General features: G+C 30.1%; 1 pseudogene; it reads left to right on the top strand.

The window, feature by feature from the left end:
- The first annotated feature begins 2,166 nt into the window (after positions 1–2,166).
- The window catches only part of LOC120137000, a 59,542-nt pseudogene continuing 44,735 nt past the window's right edge, over positions 2,167–16,973 (top strand).

Here is a 16,973-nt window from a genome sequence, read left to right as displayed (position 1 = left end):
CCTCCTTGACCGATTTGTTATTTTGCTTAGTTACAGATGGATCTAGGCGGGGCGGGATAGGGTGATCCCTCCTAAAATTTTAAAATTATCATATATTTCATATTTTTCCTATATATTTTCTATTGAAAATATGATTTCGTTCATTATAATTTTATAAGTTTAAATTCACCTCTTGAAATTTTATAAGTTCAAATTTATTCCTCTGACATAAAATCATGCGTCTATCATTGGTTACAAGATTAAAGTAACCTTTGTTTTCTTCAAAAGTTACATAATTTCCTTCTGTAGTTCATGTGGAGATTTACCATATTTGTTAACGACTCTGTGTTGTTTATTAAAACAACAAATGCATGGTCTAGGCGAATGGAGATAATCATATCAGTATGAAAAACATCTTAAACTCATTTTCTAATATATATATATGAAATTTACCCTCTATAAATTTATTATTAGATTTATTTATATGGTTTAAATGATGTCAAATTTCATAATTGACATAAGTTTGAATCCTTAAAACAATATTCTTTACTTTTTTCTAGTGTTCGCTCAAACTCTTCCTAAGTCATGAGTTTGATCCCTCCTCTAATACTCTTTTTAGGAAATTTTTCATCCAATCCGATGATGATATATGCCACAGTTTGATGAGAGAATTAAATTTATTAAATTAAATTAAATTATAATCAAATTGATAAAATATATAAATAATGAGATCACAATTAGTTTACACCAATTTTGTTAATTGTTATATCTACTTAACAACATTTAATAGTTATTATAAAAAATAATTAAATAATTTAATTCAAAAAATTAAAATATCAATAATCAAATTAGAATATGTCTGTAGCTAGTGATCATAGGTGTATTTTATCCTGTATCATATAAGCTTACATGCTAGTAATATTATTTTAAAAGTAATATTCCATTTTGTAGATAAAAAGTTTCTTTAAACTTCAGTAATTAGCAGCCTGATAATTTTGGGCCTTAGGAGCACCATTAGCCAACACAGCCCAACATTGGCTGCATCTTATCACCCAACGGTCGGCTACCTGTTCTTTGGTTTGGGGCTTACCCATCTAAGATCGTCCCCCGCGTCTAGCATGAACTTAAATCTAATTTATTATTTTACTCACTAAACTTTATTTTATATCCTATTTTACTTATAATACTTTCATTTTATTTTCTAATTTACTCATTGATCATTATAGATTGAATCATTTTGCTCACTCTTCTGTTATCACTCTAACATTGTGATGACGTGTCATTTTTTATTATTATCAAATATAAAATAATTAAAAATATAAAAGGTACATTACAACGATTCTCATTGAACTTTACCCTCTCTCATATTTTGCTCACCAACTATAAAATATAAACTGAAGGTGGTCAGATGCCATCGCAGGCCATCGTCGAACGTCGTAGATTGTTGCCGTTCGATCCCAAATTTTATGGGTCACTTCGCCTCGATACCTTGAGTCCGAATCCGACCTCCATTTTGTCGGAACTTGCTCCAAAATTCACAAATTGGAGATTGAAAGAAAGCAAGCTGAAACATTTCAGTCAAGATTCACGGATTTTGGGGACATTTTCCAGTGAAACAACCATCAGATTTGGACTCAGGGGGTCGAGACAAATAGACCTATTAATTTTTAGATAGAAAGGCCACCATCAATGATGGTAGATGGTGGGTAGATGGTGGCCGGAATGAAAAATGACATGGTGGTCGGCGTCAACAACCAATAACCTTATTTGCAAAGTAGAGAGAAATGAGGGGAAAGAAGGGGATTTAAAATGGCTTCGTTTTTGTATATATTTGAGTTTTTCAAAACAACATCGTTTTGATGCTTGTGTCATGTCATAACATCGTGAAAAAGTTAACGATAGAGTGAGCAAAATGATTCAATCTGTAAAGTTTAGTGAACAAATTGGAAAAATTAAAATATTGTGAGTAAAATAGAAGAGATAATAAAAGTCAATGAGGAACAGTGTAATTTACCCAATCTAAAAAACCGATGCACATTTATTTTTTCCCCAATTTCCACTCCTCGTCGACTCTGATACTGCATCCAATAGAAGATAGGGATCAGGAAACATAAAAAAGGGAATAAAACCCAGCCAAATTGGCATCCCAATTCTCGACAAGCACATAAGAGTTTTCGTTAGATCAACATGCAACAAGGAGATTTCAGCTTCTATTATCAATATCCTTACAATTCAAACCCCAATCCCAATCCTAACCTGAGCTCGAACCTCAATCCAACACCAACCACCTTATGCATCCGCGCTTCCTTTTAGCTCCGGTTACACCTCCTTCGATTACTCTGCATACCCTTCAAATTACCCTACCTATTCCCGAAATGTTGACGTTGTCCCTCTTGTTGCTTCCTCTTATACACCTCCACCGTCAGCCACAATAATTCCACCAGCGATAACTCACAATGTCTTTCAATCAACAACCTATTACACCACCATCGACCATCGCAACTCCTTCTTTCTCACCTTATGGTTCTCAAGTTCCTTATCAGCCACCACTTCCCAGCCTCATTATTACCAGTCGTATGATAAGGACCATATGTCTTCTAGCTATGGCCCTGCTCGTCAAACCCTAACCCCTAACCTAATCCACCTTACTATGGCTAAATTTAGAATAATATCACAAAATATACTATAAATATGAAGAATTTTTATTTTCGTCACATTTAGTGACTAATGATATATCTTTTATGACAATTTAAGAAAAATTATTGATTTTTGTCACTATATGTTTGACGCCAAAATTTACCTCCAAAAGTTTTTTGAGAGAAACCTTTCAATGACAATTAGACAAAAAGGTTCCGTTGTAAAATCGTCTCAAATGAAATAGAAGTATTAGTGATGATTTATTATTATGATAATTCGATTTAAAATTGTGACATTAAAAATATGTCACCAATCAATTTTATTCGTGATAATTTAATTTCTCATAATTTGTAAGAAATAAAATGTGACATTTTATTATTGTCACAAAAATAAATTTAACATGACTAATTCAACTATTTTCCACTTATTATCTTTTATTTTTATATGACAATTTAAAAAGACACCATATGATTATGTCATTTAATGTTCAACGTCAATAATTAACATAAAAGTCAATTTTTATGATGTGTTTGATTTGCACTAATTAAAAATATTATTAGTGATAATTTATAATATTTTTAAATTTTAGACTCGTATTTTCAATTGTTCCTATTAGTTATTCTAAAAATTAATTCAGTCCTTAATTTTGATCAATTTTTAATTAAGATCTTTGATCAATTTTGACCTTTTAATATTTTTAGATTATTCGTCACGTGGTGGCATGAAAGTGAATGACATGTCAAACTTTGGTGATGTCATATGTATTTTTAAATTTTTTGAACTTTAATTTAAAATTATTTAAAATAAAAAATTATAAAAATATTTTTAATAATATTTTAAAATTAAAAATATTAAATTACTATCTAATGAATTCTATTAAAATTTTTATTAATATAAAAAGTATTGGTAATGTCAATTGTCATAAGCATTTTTTAATAAATGATTAAATTTTAAAATAATTGGATTCCTTGTTTAATTTAAAATCCAAGTCTCAATCGACCTTTGGGTTAGATAGGTCGAATATTTAAAATATCTTTCAACAAATTTTAAAAAATGTTTTAAGACAAAAAATTGGTATGCGTTTACCAAATATTCATTTAAAAGGGTTCGAGAATCGATTACGAGCAGAGAAGAGTGAACACCCCTACAACACCAAAAAATTGATACCTTCAATTATACGATGTCTAAAATGATGAAATTTTACACATTTAACTTCAAAATTTAAATTGCGATCCTTTTATTTCGATGAATTTAAAAAATGAGTGAATTTATTTTATAAGTTACTTGACTCGATAAAGGTTGTTTAATTCACTCGGTTTTTTTTAAAAGGATGTTCTCTTACTACGTGAATTAACAGGAATTAAAATTCAATTATATTGGATGTGATTTCGTTAACCCACGATATAAGATAACATTACCTTTGAATTTTCTAAAAGACGAAAAAGTAAATGCATGGTATATGAATATTATAATAATAAACAATATATACAGAGAATAAAAATATTAATCACAACAAATGAATAAAATGATAAAATAAAATAAAATAAAAAATAAAAAATAAAAATAGAGATAAGTAAAAAAAAAGTCAGACATAAACAAATAGATAACACAAGAAATAACTAAAACAAAAATAAAAGGGACACGAAAAGAAAGAAAATTGAATGTTTATAACTATACGAAACTGAACATATAATTTAAAATATTAGGGATATAAATAACATGCTAATTAGCAAAGAATTATTTAAAATACTGTAATACCCTTAACTCATATCTGATCCGGATACAAATCCGAGGTGTCACATTGACTTTTAAAACACTTTGACTCTTTAAAAATCCGATTGAAATTTGATAATGAAAACAAAACTTAATAAAACATAGTTAAAATACATATCAGAATATCTAAACTTTACATTTATAGTACATGCCAACAATATTTTCATACACAATCATATACAATTTAAATATTTCTCTCTCTGATTTGATAATCTTCAAAGGTATGCTGTCAATATCTTTGAACCTACATGTGAAAACACTTACACGCTAAGTCAATAACTTAGTGAGGCATTATGAGTACTATTAAACAATAAAACATTTGTATACTTTTATATACAAGTAAAATATCACCAGTATAATAACTTATAACCTCTCCTATTAATCACTAAAGAGTTATACTTATTATATTCTTGATTATATCTTCAAGACATTACTCATATAGAGTTTTAATTTCATAGAAACTATATAGGACTGATACATGTTTGTAACATCTCAAATCAGGGCTAGTGACTAAATTGTAAATTTTGAAAACTATGTGCTCGATTTTGAAACAAGTTAAAAGTTCAAGGACTTAAATAGGAATATTTCAGTATTGGATTAAATGGTAATTATGGAAGTTTGAAGGGTATAATGGTAATTTCATAAGAAATATTTTTTTCTCCTTTATATAGGATATAACACGTGGGAATAGAGGGAAATGAAAGAAAGGTATGAAGATTGGGTTCTCTTCTTCTCCATCGTAGCCATGAGCTCCATTGCAAAGGTGAGTCTTGGTAAGTTGACCATTTCTTGAGTTTTAAGCTTATTTTTTATTCTTGGATGATTAACAACGCTTAATGAGAGATTAAGGTGAGCTAAAATTCAAAGATTAACAAGTTATGAGAGATTAAATATAAGAGGTTTCAAAGTGAAATCTTGGAAAAGAGTTAGTAATTGAAGTTGGAAGTTAAATTTGACTTGTCATCAGTCAAAATAAGAAATTCAAAGTGTTAGAAATGAATTTAGAACATGTTGATAAATTGGTTAGATTCTTGGTTTTCAAATTTAAGATAGAATATTGGTTATTAAGATGATTTAAAGTGGTAGAAGTTGGTTAAAATTAGTGTAGTTAAATTTAAAGGGCTAAAAGGAGGTTATATAAGAGGAATTAAGTAAGTTTGGTTGAATTTTCGGGCTTAAAAAGTGATTTTTGGGCAAGGGGTATCGGTACCCATTCATCAGGTACCGATACTTCAGAGTAAAAATAACGAAGACATTCAAAGGGTATCGATACATGGGAAGGTAGTATCGATACCATAAGGGAGGTATCGATACCAGGGAGAGATCGAATGTAATTTCGGTACCGATACCTGTCTTGGTATCGATATCCTCAGCTAGGGTAGTACCGATACCCTATAGTAGGTACCGATACCTCTTCAAAGGGAAAATGAAAATAGACTTTTCTTCTAGCTTAAGAAATTAAGGATTCAAATCCTGATATTTAGAATACTGATATATATATATATTATATGTACAATTGTGTAGATATCGCTCGAAAGCAAAGTCTGGACAAGTCGACAAATCTTAGGCATCGAGAAAAGATAAGAGAACAATATTGACTATTGAGGCTAGGTGAGTGCATATTAGTTATTATATGATGATGAATGAAAATAAGACTTGCGATAAATCTATTTCCTATATTAGAATGCATGAATTCATGATTATAAGCATGTCTTTGATATGAGTATATATGATGTATGATATTGTGTATGTTATTGTTGTGAATACATGTTAGGTGAGTATGATATGAACCATGTGACTAGGGAATTTATGTGAACGAAATATGGCATATATGTTTATATGGACACATGAGAAGTGATGTAAGCTATGTGACTAACGAATAGGAAATCACATGAAAAGTGAAATGAACTATGTGAAAGAAGCTATGAGATTATGTGCTTATGTAATGTGAATATGTGATAAATTTAATAATAATGCCCATGTTATATATAATGAGAGCTAGAGGTATAGTTGGCATGCCAAGAGTCGAGGGTTACCTATGTTCTTCGGGATATATGGATAGTGGCATTCGGGACATAGTGGTCATTTGAGACAAGTTTTCAGTGCCCTAGTGGGAATTTATACGAGCTGTGGTGACAGCATGTGTGCACAACCTTAGTGTACTCACGTACCTCAGATTCTCACATGTGTGCACAACCTCAGTGTACTCATGTACCTCAGATTCTCACATGTGTACATGAGCTAATAAAGAGATAATAGAAATAATTTTGATATGATTGTTATGTAATTGTGTACTTGGATATGAGCATATTGGTTGCATGTATTGCATATGTTATATTATTTATGTTAGAAATTATTTTGTTTGATATGTTGGAATATAAGAGAATATAATGAAATTATATGATATGTTACAAGTGATTACATGAGAAATGTTGTGAACTCCATAAGTATATGTATATGTAATAAGGTAGTGGACTGTAGGATTATATGAATAGAATAATTATGATCGTACTGTGAGAATATACTTTGTGGGTGAACCAGTATAATGAAATTATATTATTAAATGAGAATAAAGATAAAATGAATAGTATATCGAATAGGAAACATGTACAGAAATAAGTATAAGAATGGATGAAATCAATTGAATAGGAAGGTCTATATGTTTCAATGAAATTGTGATCTAAACACTTGTTAAATTTATAGTTAATATGAAATATAATACAAGATCTAGGAAATGAAGTTATATGAGAATATCATAAGAATTAGATCATGATAACTTATGAAAATATATGTTTATGTGGCAAATTATATGAAAATTAACTAATAGAATATAAGGAATTAGAATACCAGAATATGATATAAAATATGTAACAATAATTTATGGGTTATATGATAAATAGGAGTATGTGGAAATAAGAGATAAGATAAGTGACTCTGAAATAAAAATTATATGATTAAGAATTATATAAAATAAATGGTTTAAAGAATGACAAGAGAAAGTGATATAAATTGAGTGGAGTTCATATAAACGATTATATTATTATGAAATAGTGTACAATTCTATATGACATACTGATATATGCTATATATATATATATTGATTACATGAAAGTGTACATGATGATGTATGATATGATGGTATAAATCATGCATTTATTGTTAGGAGTTATAATTTACCTTATATTTAATGCCTCACTAAGTCATAGACTTAGCGTGTGAGTGTTTCACACGTAGGTTCGGAAAGCAAGAAGAGAAGCGAAGAGGAGCAAGACAAATCAGATCAAAATTGTAGTTGAGTATATGTATTTTTTTATATAGAGTGTAGTTGGCATGTAGTGTAAAGATTTAAATTGTATAAGCTCTGATATGTTTTGTAAAATCAATTGATTTTTAAATAAATAAAAAGTAATCATTTTCTTGAATTGTGCATTTAACTTTTAGTCATTTGAAAAGAAAAATGTTTGAAAAGTCAATGTGACACCTCAAACTTGGATCAGGGTCGGATACGGGTTGGGGTGTTATATTTAATGGTATTAGAGCTAAGGTTTAGCCATTATAGGCTTAAACCAAAGTCAAAGGAGTTTTAGAATGTGTATATGCCAACTAAAAGTGAATTTTTTTGATATGATAGTGTAAGGAGTACGCTGTCTTGCTAATAGAATTAGATTATTACGTTATAATAGAAGTATGATAATGAGAGTTTCGAAAGAAGTGAGAGGCGATAGACATGATGGTGATAGTAATTCACCTGCCTGGCCAGGCAGGATGAAGAGTGGACACCTCAGGAAATACTTTGGAAAAGCAAAGGTTGTTTCCAGAAAGTTGAAAACATGTTAAAATAATGTTATAGGGTCTTCACTGTTCTGAAGTGGAGAAGTTAGATAAAGTAGTCCAGTTACTATGCGGATGAGTTGAATTATAGTGAACATATGTTATCATGAGAATGATGGAAGATTCAGTGATGTGGTTATTAGTTTAGAAAAGTTTGAGAATAAGTATTCGGTGATAAGTTATTAGATACATGAAGCCAGAGTTTATGAATTTGAAACAGGGAATCGTAACGTGTATGGATAAGAGTGCAGTTTGATAAGTTAAAGGAATTGTTGTAGGTTAATTCAAATGAAAATGATATATGCAATGGGTTTATCGAAAGCTTGTGCTTAGATTAAAAGGATGCTATTAGTGTTGAAATCGTTCTCTTTTCAAGAAATAGTTGATTGTGCTAAAGTTCCAGAGGGAACTCATAAAGATTAAGAGAACTGGTCTTTCATAGAGATCAACACTATCAAAGAGAGACATAGATTATGGGTTTCAAAAACAACCTTGGTTGGAATTAGTTGTATTCCATGTCAAAAGAACAAATCTGATGAAAGCTAGAAACGGTTAAGTACTAGGATATGATATTGGAAGATAAAGTAAGGAGTTAATAATGGATATGAAGTTAAGTGGTGGATTGGATTAAAAGTTCTGCTAGAAATTATGTAAAGTGAAGTATTTAAATGGATCAAGTGATATAGATACTGTTTTGTAAGAATTTAAGAATGAGCACATCGATGATTGGTTATAAGATAAAGGAAGTTGTAATGTTTAAGTTTGAACTCAGGAAATTGCATTGTGTATGAGTAAGAATGCGGATTTGATAAGTTAAGTAAATTATTGATGGGTTAATTATGACTGGAAAGAATGTATATGAATGGTTTGATAAAAATTTACGTTCTAGATTGGAAGTACTGATACTGACTAGCAAAATTATATGATCGTAAGTGCATTAGAGTTAAAGGATAAGAAGATGATGATAAGTTAAGCTAATTAAGTATGGAGTGGATTTGAATATAGTTATGTAGTATGATTATGTAGATATGATGCAGTCAAAGAAATAAGGATTTATATGTTTGAAGGGAGTTTTAAGGAAGTAGAACAAGTATTTTAATGGATTGAAGAATTATTTGAATTTGGTATCAGATGAATTAAGTGGAGGAAATAAAGTACAAGAAATGGTAAAGAATGAGGTTATGTAAAAGAAAAGTTAAATATAAAAGTTATGAAATTGCGATAAATATTGATAATCAGGGATAAGTGTAAGTGATATGAAAAGAGTATGAGAACACGGGCGAAAGATATGGTTTAGTTATGCTATAAGGAGATCTTGATTTATAGAAAATAATGGAATAAGAAAATGAAAGGATGAAGTTTAAAGAATCAGATGTGATAAATGGTATATTGAGGTATAGATTATAAGTTTGACTAAAAGTAAGAAATGTATGTCGGGCGATATGAAAGATTGTTTATTATGCAAAGTGTATGTCTTAATCATATATGATGAAGATTTAAGGTTTTATTTCTTGGTCAAGTAGACGTAGTCAGAGAAATAAAGAATGATTTATGTGTATTAAGGAAGTTTAAGAGGCAGTCAAGTGAAGATGGAATAAAGGTTTGGTTATTATCGCAAGGCAATTAAAGATTGATGAGGAGTTTGATTGATTTATGATTTTGAGTGATAAAAATTGATTCTACTGTCTACATGATAAGTGACATGATATGTATATATATATGAATAAGGTAGTTGAAGAATTGAAGTGATGAAAGCCAAGTTATTAATGATAATACGAAAGATTAAATTGAGTAGGTAACATGGGAATATGAATAGGTTATGTGTAGATAATATCTTCATCTATTAATGCAGTGAAAATTCGAGGACGAATTTTCATAAAGGAGAGGAGATTTGTAATATCCCAAATCAGGCTAGTGACTAAATTACAAATTTTGAAAACTATGTGCTCGATTTTGAAATAAGCTAAAAGTTCAAGGACTTAAATAGGAATATTTCAGTATTGGATTAAATGATAATTATGGAAGTCTGAAGGGTATAATGGTAATTTCATAAGAAAGATATTTTTCTCCTTTATATAGGATATAATACGTAGGAATAGAGGAAAATGAAGGAAAGGTCTGGAGATTGGGTTGTCTTTTTCTCCATTGTAGGCATGAGCTCCATTGCAAAGGTGAGTCTTGGTAAGTTGATCATTTCTTGAGTTTTAAGCTTATTTTTTATTCTTGGAGGATTAACAAAGCTTAATGAGAGATTAAGGTGGGCTGATATTCAAAGATTAACAAGTTATGAGAGATTAAAGATAAGAGGTTTCAAAGTGAAATCTTGGAAAAGAGTTAGTAATTGAAGTTGGAAGTTAAATTTGACTTGTCATCAGTCAAAATAAGAAATTCAAAGTGTTAGAAATGAATTTAGAACATGTTGATAAATTGGTTAGATTCTTGGTTTTCAAATTTAAGATATAATATTGGTTATTAAGATGATTAAAAGTGGCAGAAGTTTGGGTGAATTTTCGGGCTTAAAAAGTGATTTCTAGGCAAGGGGTATCGATACCCATTCATCAGGTACCGATACCTCAAGAGTAAAACTAACGAAGACATTGAAAGGGTATCGATACTTGGGAAGATAGTATCGATACCATAGGTACCGACACCATAAGGGAGGTATCGATACCAGGGAAAGATAGAATGTAATTTCGGTACCGATACCTATCTTGGTATCGGTACCCTCATCTAGGGTAGTACCGATACCCTATAGTAGGTACCGATACCTCTTCAAAGGAAAATGAAAATAGACTTTTCTTATAGCATAAGAAATTGAGGATTCAAATCCTGATATTAGAATGTTGATATATATATTATATGTACGATTGTGTAGATATCACTCGAAAGCAAAGTCCAGACAAGTCGACAAATCTTAGGCATCGAGAAAAGATAAGAGAACGATATTGACTAGTGAGGCCAGGTGAGTGCATATTAGTTATTATATGATGATGAATGGAAATAAGACTTGTGATAAATCTATTTCCAACATTAGAGTGTATGAATTCATGATTATAAGCATGTGTTTGATATGAGTATGTATGATGTATGATATTGTGTATGTTATATGATTGTTGTGAATAAATGTTAGGTGAGTATGATATGAACCATGTGACTAGGGAAATATATGTGAACGAAATATGATATATATGTTTATATGGACGTATGAGAAGTGATGTAAGCTATATGACAAACGAATATGAAATCATATGAAAAGTGAAATGAACTATGTAAAAGAAGCTATGAGATTATATGCTTATGTAATGTAAATATGTGATAAATTTAATAATAATGCCCATATTATATATAATGAGAGCTAGAGGTATAGTTGGCATGGCAAGAGTCGAGGGTTACCTATGATCTTCGGGACATATGAATAGTTATCCTTCGGGACATAATGGTCCTTCGGGACATAGTGGTCCTTCGGGACATAGTGGTCCTTCGGGAAAAAATTCAGTGTCCCTAGTGGGAATTTATATGAGCTATGGTGACAACATATGTGCACAACCTGAATGTACTCACGTACCTCAGATTCTCACATGTGTACATGGGCTAATAAAGAGATGATAGAAATAATTTTGATATGATTATTATGTAATTGTGTACTTGGATATGAGTGTATTGGTTGCAAGTATTGCATATGTTATATTATTTATGTTAGAAATTATGTTTGTTTGATTTGTTGGAATATAAGAGAATATAATGAAATTATATGATATGTTACAAGTGATTACATGAGAATTTTGTGAACTCTATAAGTATATGTATATGTAATAAGGTAGTGGACTATAGGATTATATGAATAGAATAATTATGATCGTACTGTGAGAATATACTTTGTGGGTGAACCAGTATAATGAAATTATATTATTAAATGAGAATAAAGATAAAACGAATAGTATATCGAATAGAAAACATCAGAAATAAATATAAGAATGGATGAAATCAATTGAATAGGAATGTCTATATGTTTTAATGAAATTGTGATCTAAACACTTGTTAAATTTATAGTTAATATGAAATATAATATAAGGATCTAGGAAATGAAGTTACATGATAATATCATAAGAATTAGATCATGATAAATTATGAAAATATATGTTTATGTGGAAAATTATATGAAAATTTAACTAATAGAATATAAGGAATTAGGATACCAGAATATGATATAAAATATGTAACAATAATTTATGGGTTATATGATAAATAGGAGTATATGGAAATAAGAGATAAGATATGTGACTTGAAATAAAAATTATATGATTAAGAATTATATAAAAGAAATGGTTTAAAGAATGACAAGAGAATGTGATATAAACTGAGCGGAGTTCATATAAATGATTATATTATTCTAAAATAGTGTACAATTCTATATGACATATTAATATATGTACGCACGCACACACACACACATATATATATAATGATTACATGAAAGTGTATATGAGGATGTATGATATGATGGTATAAATCATGCATTTATTGTTAGAGTTATAATTTACCTTATATATTTTATATGCCTCACTAAGTCATAGACTTAGCGTGTGAGTGTTTGACACGTAGGTTCCGGAAAGATAGAAGAGAAGCGAAGAGGAGCAAGATAGGTCAAATTCTCCTTTCCACATATCATATCCAAATTGTAGTTGAGTATATGTATTTTGTTATATAAGTGTAGTTGACATGTAGTCTAAAGATTTAAATTGTATAAGCTCTGATATGTTTTGTAAAATCAATTTTTTTTAAATAAATGAAAAGTAATCATTTTGTTGAATTGTGCATTTAACTTTTAGTCATTTGAAAAGAAAAATGTTTGAAAAGTCAATGTGACATCTCGGACTCGGATCCAGGTCGGATATGAGTTGGGGGTGTTATCCTTTTCATTTCATACCCATTTGTTCAATTGGCTTAACGTATAATATTGAGAACTCTAGGTATTTGAGTACGTTGAGGTTGTGCACTAATGCTGTCACCACAACTCGTAATTTGAATCGAAATGCCACATAATTGTCCCGATGGACCACATAAGTTTGCACCGAAGTGCCACATAATTGTCTCGAAGGACCACATAATTGTCCCGAAGGACCACATAATTGTCCCGAAGGACCACATAAAACCCTCAACTCTTGACATGCGAATTATACCTCTAATTCTAATACATATACCTTGGGCTTTAATTTTGGCATTATTTTACATTTCACTATTCAAAGTATGTCTTATTTCCATGGAGTACATTTTCTTAGTTTAATTCCATGTAAGACATTATCACTTAACACATTTGAACATAGAGCAATTCAGGTAGAACACATTTTCACTTATCATTTATGTTCCGTAGAACATATCCACTTAACACATATTTAGATAATCTTTCACATAAATCTTTATCAAATAGTGTTATCAAATGTTATTTTTATTCACATTCAAACATTTATTCAAGGTATCTTATTTCACGAAGCATTAATCATTATTTCCATTTAATCTCATATATCTAATGTTCATAGTGATTTTATATAATTATTTCATATTACATATCATTATTCAACGTATTCATTTACATTTATAAAACATAATCATATAGAAAATGTTTATATAATCACCATTTTTCAATTTATTCAAAACATTTTAGGTTGGCTCATCACAAGCCTTCCTTTAAATATCAATAAATTACGTAAATAGCAGTAACCTTTGCTTCACTGAAGTCAGAAGCAAATTCCTTAACACTTTTGGATCAGTACTTATATCGAGCTGACCGGAAGTTGACTATGTTTAACCACTACACAAAATAAATCGAAAATCAATATCGTTCTTAAATTCACTTATATCCAATCAGAATAACTTATGATGCAAGAAACACTTAATTTCCATTTCATGCCTAGAAGTATCTATACCATCTTTACAGTACTGATACTACCCTTCATGGGTATCGATACCTCCTCAAGGTACCGATACCGATTTGGCATTCTGTAATCGTATCTTAAAAATGGTATCGATACCATCCCCTGGTATCGATACTACCCTCACAATATCGATACTCTCTTCAATGGTATCGATACTACCCTTAAGAAATACATATATTATCCATTGAAGTATCGGTACTGTTCTAACGGTACTGATACTCGAAGCCAGAATGGCCATTTTCTCTTCGAAATTCACCCAAAAACTTCCTAAATATCTTATTTTATTCACACCATAAGCCTTAAAACTCATCCTTATACTTCCAACCCAACTTGTCATCAATTACTACTCTTAAACATAGCAAATTCCACCCAAAATCCTGACCTCTAAAAATTATACCATGTTTTCAACCAGGCACTTAATCATTTTTAATACTCCTAATCCTTTAATTAGCTCATTGAAAGTCAAATATCTTATTAAATATTCAAAAACTACTCCTTATCATAGTTTCATTTCAAAACCCATTTTACAAAATCCTTTCAATTTCACTCATCTTGTTGTTTTAATCCTATATAAGCTTTCCTTAAGCTTATATAACACCCCTACTTCCATTAACAAACAAAAAATTAAAGTAAAACCAAAAAATTCAGATTCTTACCTTTATGGATGGAGCCCACGTAGAAGAAGAGAGCAAGAAAGGAGTTTCCAGATCTTTCCTCCTTAACCACGTGTTATATCCTTTAAAAGAGAGAGAGAATAAAATCTTTTAGGTGAAAAGACCATAATTCCCTTCACTAATCCAAATTTAATATCAAGTCCTAACCAAAATTTTCCACAATTAAATTCTTGAATTCTCAAATTATTCCAATTAAACCACTAAATTTTGAGTTCTTACATTTGATCACTGACCCGATGATTGGAATGTTAAAAATCTCCCCCTTAAGAAAATTTGTCCTCGAATTTTCATTACAAAGAGGTGGGGATATTGCTTCCTCATATCTTCTTCACGTTCCAAGTAGCTTTTTTCACTTTATGGTTTCTACAAGAATCTTAACTAACAGAAACGTTTTATTCCTCAACTAATTGATTTCATACGATAAAATTTGAACCGGTTTCTCCTAGTAAACTAGGTCAAATTGAAATTTTATCACATCTGAAGTTAGGATGCATGTAGGATATAGTCGATATCGTTGAAGCATAAACACATGGAAGAAATTATGAATCTTTTTCATCTATGGTGGGAACGCTAACGGATATGCCACTAGTCTAACTTTTTCCAGAACTTCATAAGGTTCAAAGAACCTAGGGCTGAGTTTTCCTTTATGCCCTAAATGAATTACTTTCTTCCAAGGTGATACTTGTAGAAACACTTTGTCACCTACTTGAACTCAATTTCTTTGATCAAGTCTGGCTGCACTAAGTCTCAATTTTTCAATTCAAACCAACTTAATGGTGTCCAACATTTCCTTTTACGTAAAACTTAACATAACCTATCTTGATACCTTTCTTAAACTTGCTGACATGCCACTCACTAAAATAAACCAACTCGATAAATTTTTATGTTAAAGATGATCACGTAATCAACACTTCCAAATTAGATATTACCTTAGCTTTGTCCTATCGGTTATTACATTCACCTTTCATGTTATAGTGATAAACACTTCCTTATTATTCACATAACTTAATCCATTTCCCTTCGTTTCACTCTTTTGATTTCGCACATACTCTTGACTTTTAAAATCAACATAATATAATGTCATTCGTCACGTAATTATGGGTGTTATCACAACTGATATCTACAAATTTACCAATTAAAAATCGAAACTTCAGTTGTTTTCTTACTTAATTCTCTAATTATTTTTTAGCAAACTAGAACCTTTCCTCTTGTACAAAACATATTCCTTTCCATATTCTAATCATACCAACCTTGAAACTTATGTTGATATTCTTTGCAATACCATAACAATTTCTTGACACTTAACAATCCAAAGAAGTATTACGTCTATCCTCAACAACTTGGTCGTAGAAATATAATTATTGATTAATTCTTATCCTATTAGCTGAGTCTACATGGCAAAGAAATATAACTTTAGCAAATCCACACTTATTCTTGGCAATATGGCATACAAATTTTCTTCTCATCCTTTAAACTCAATCACACATGCCTTAACATAACCTTTAAAATCTGAATAACCTGATCGGACCAACCCTTTAACTTTAGATGGAAAATAGTATTAAATATAAATTGAATTCCGAAGGCCTTACTCAAATAATTCCAAACCTTGAAGCAAACTTTAGATCCCATCTGATACCATTCAAAACTGATATTCCATATAGTCTAACTATCTCTTTAATGTCTAGTTCCACATATTTATCCCATGAAAAATCATTTGGAACAGGAATGAAATGCACAATCTTAGTTAAATACTCCACAATTCGGTATTCAAAGATAACCCAGTTACAAAATTCATCGTAACTTTTTCTCAATTTTACAGAGAACTGAAAATTGTATACTTCCATACCAAACTTATAATCTACACCTCAATATAACCCTTATCATACTTGATTCTTTAGACTCATTCACTTAAATTCTTTAGTTCTTTATTCCTTCATAAATTGAAACCTCCTTGCAACATAGGTCATCTTTTTTTTTTCATGTTCCATAACTCTTCTCATATCGGTATGAGAAGCATCATCATACCTTCATAACTTTAATATTCAACAATACTTGCATAGAACCTTATTCTTTATCATTTCTTATTTGAAATTTTTCTCCTCTTGGTTCATCAAGGACTAGATTCACATACTTAACCATTTAAAGT

Source organism: Hibiscus syriacus, unplaced genomic scaffold, assembly GCF_006381635.1.
Source record: "Hibiscus syriacus cultivar Baekdansim isolate YM2019G1 unplaced genomic scaffold, ASM638163v2 tig00110646_pilon, whole genome shotgun sequence".
NCBI lineage: Eukaryota > Viridiplantae > Streptophyta > Magnoliopsida > Malvales > Malvaceae > Hibiscus > Hibiscus syriacus.
The sequence above is the reverse complement of the archived record's forward strand: the minus strand, read 5'-3'. Positions and strand labels throughout refer to the sequence as shown.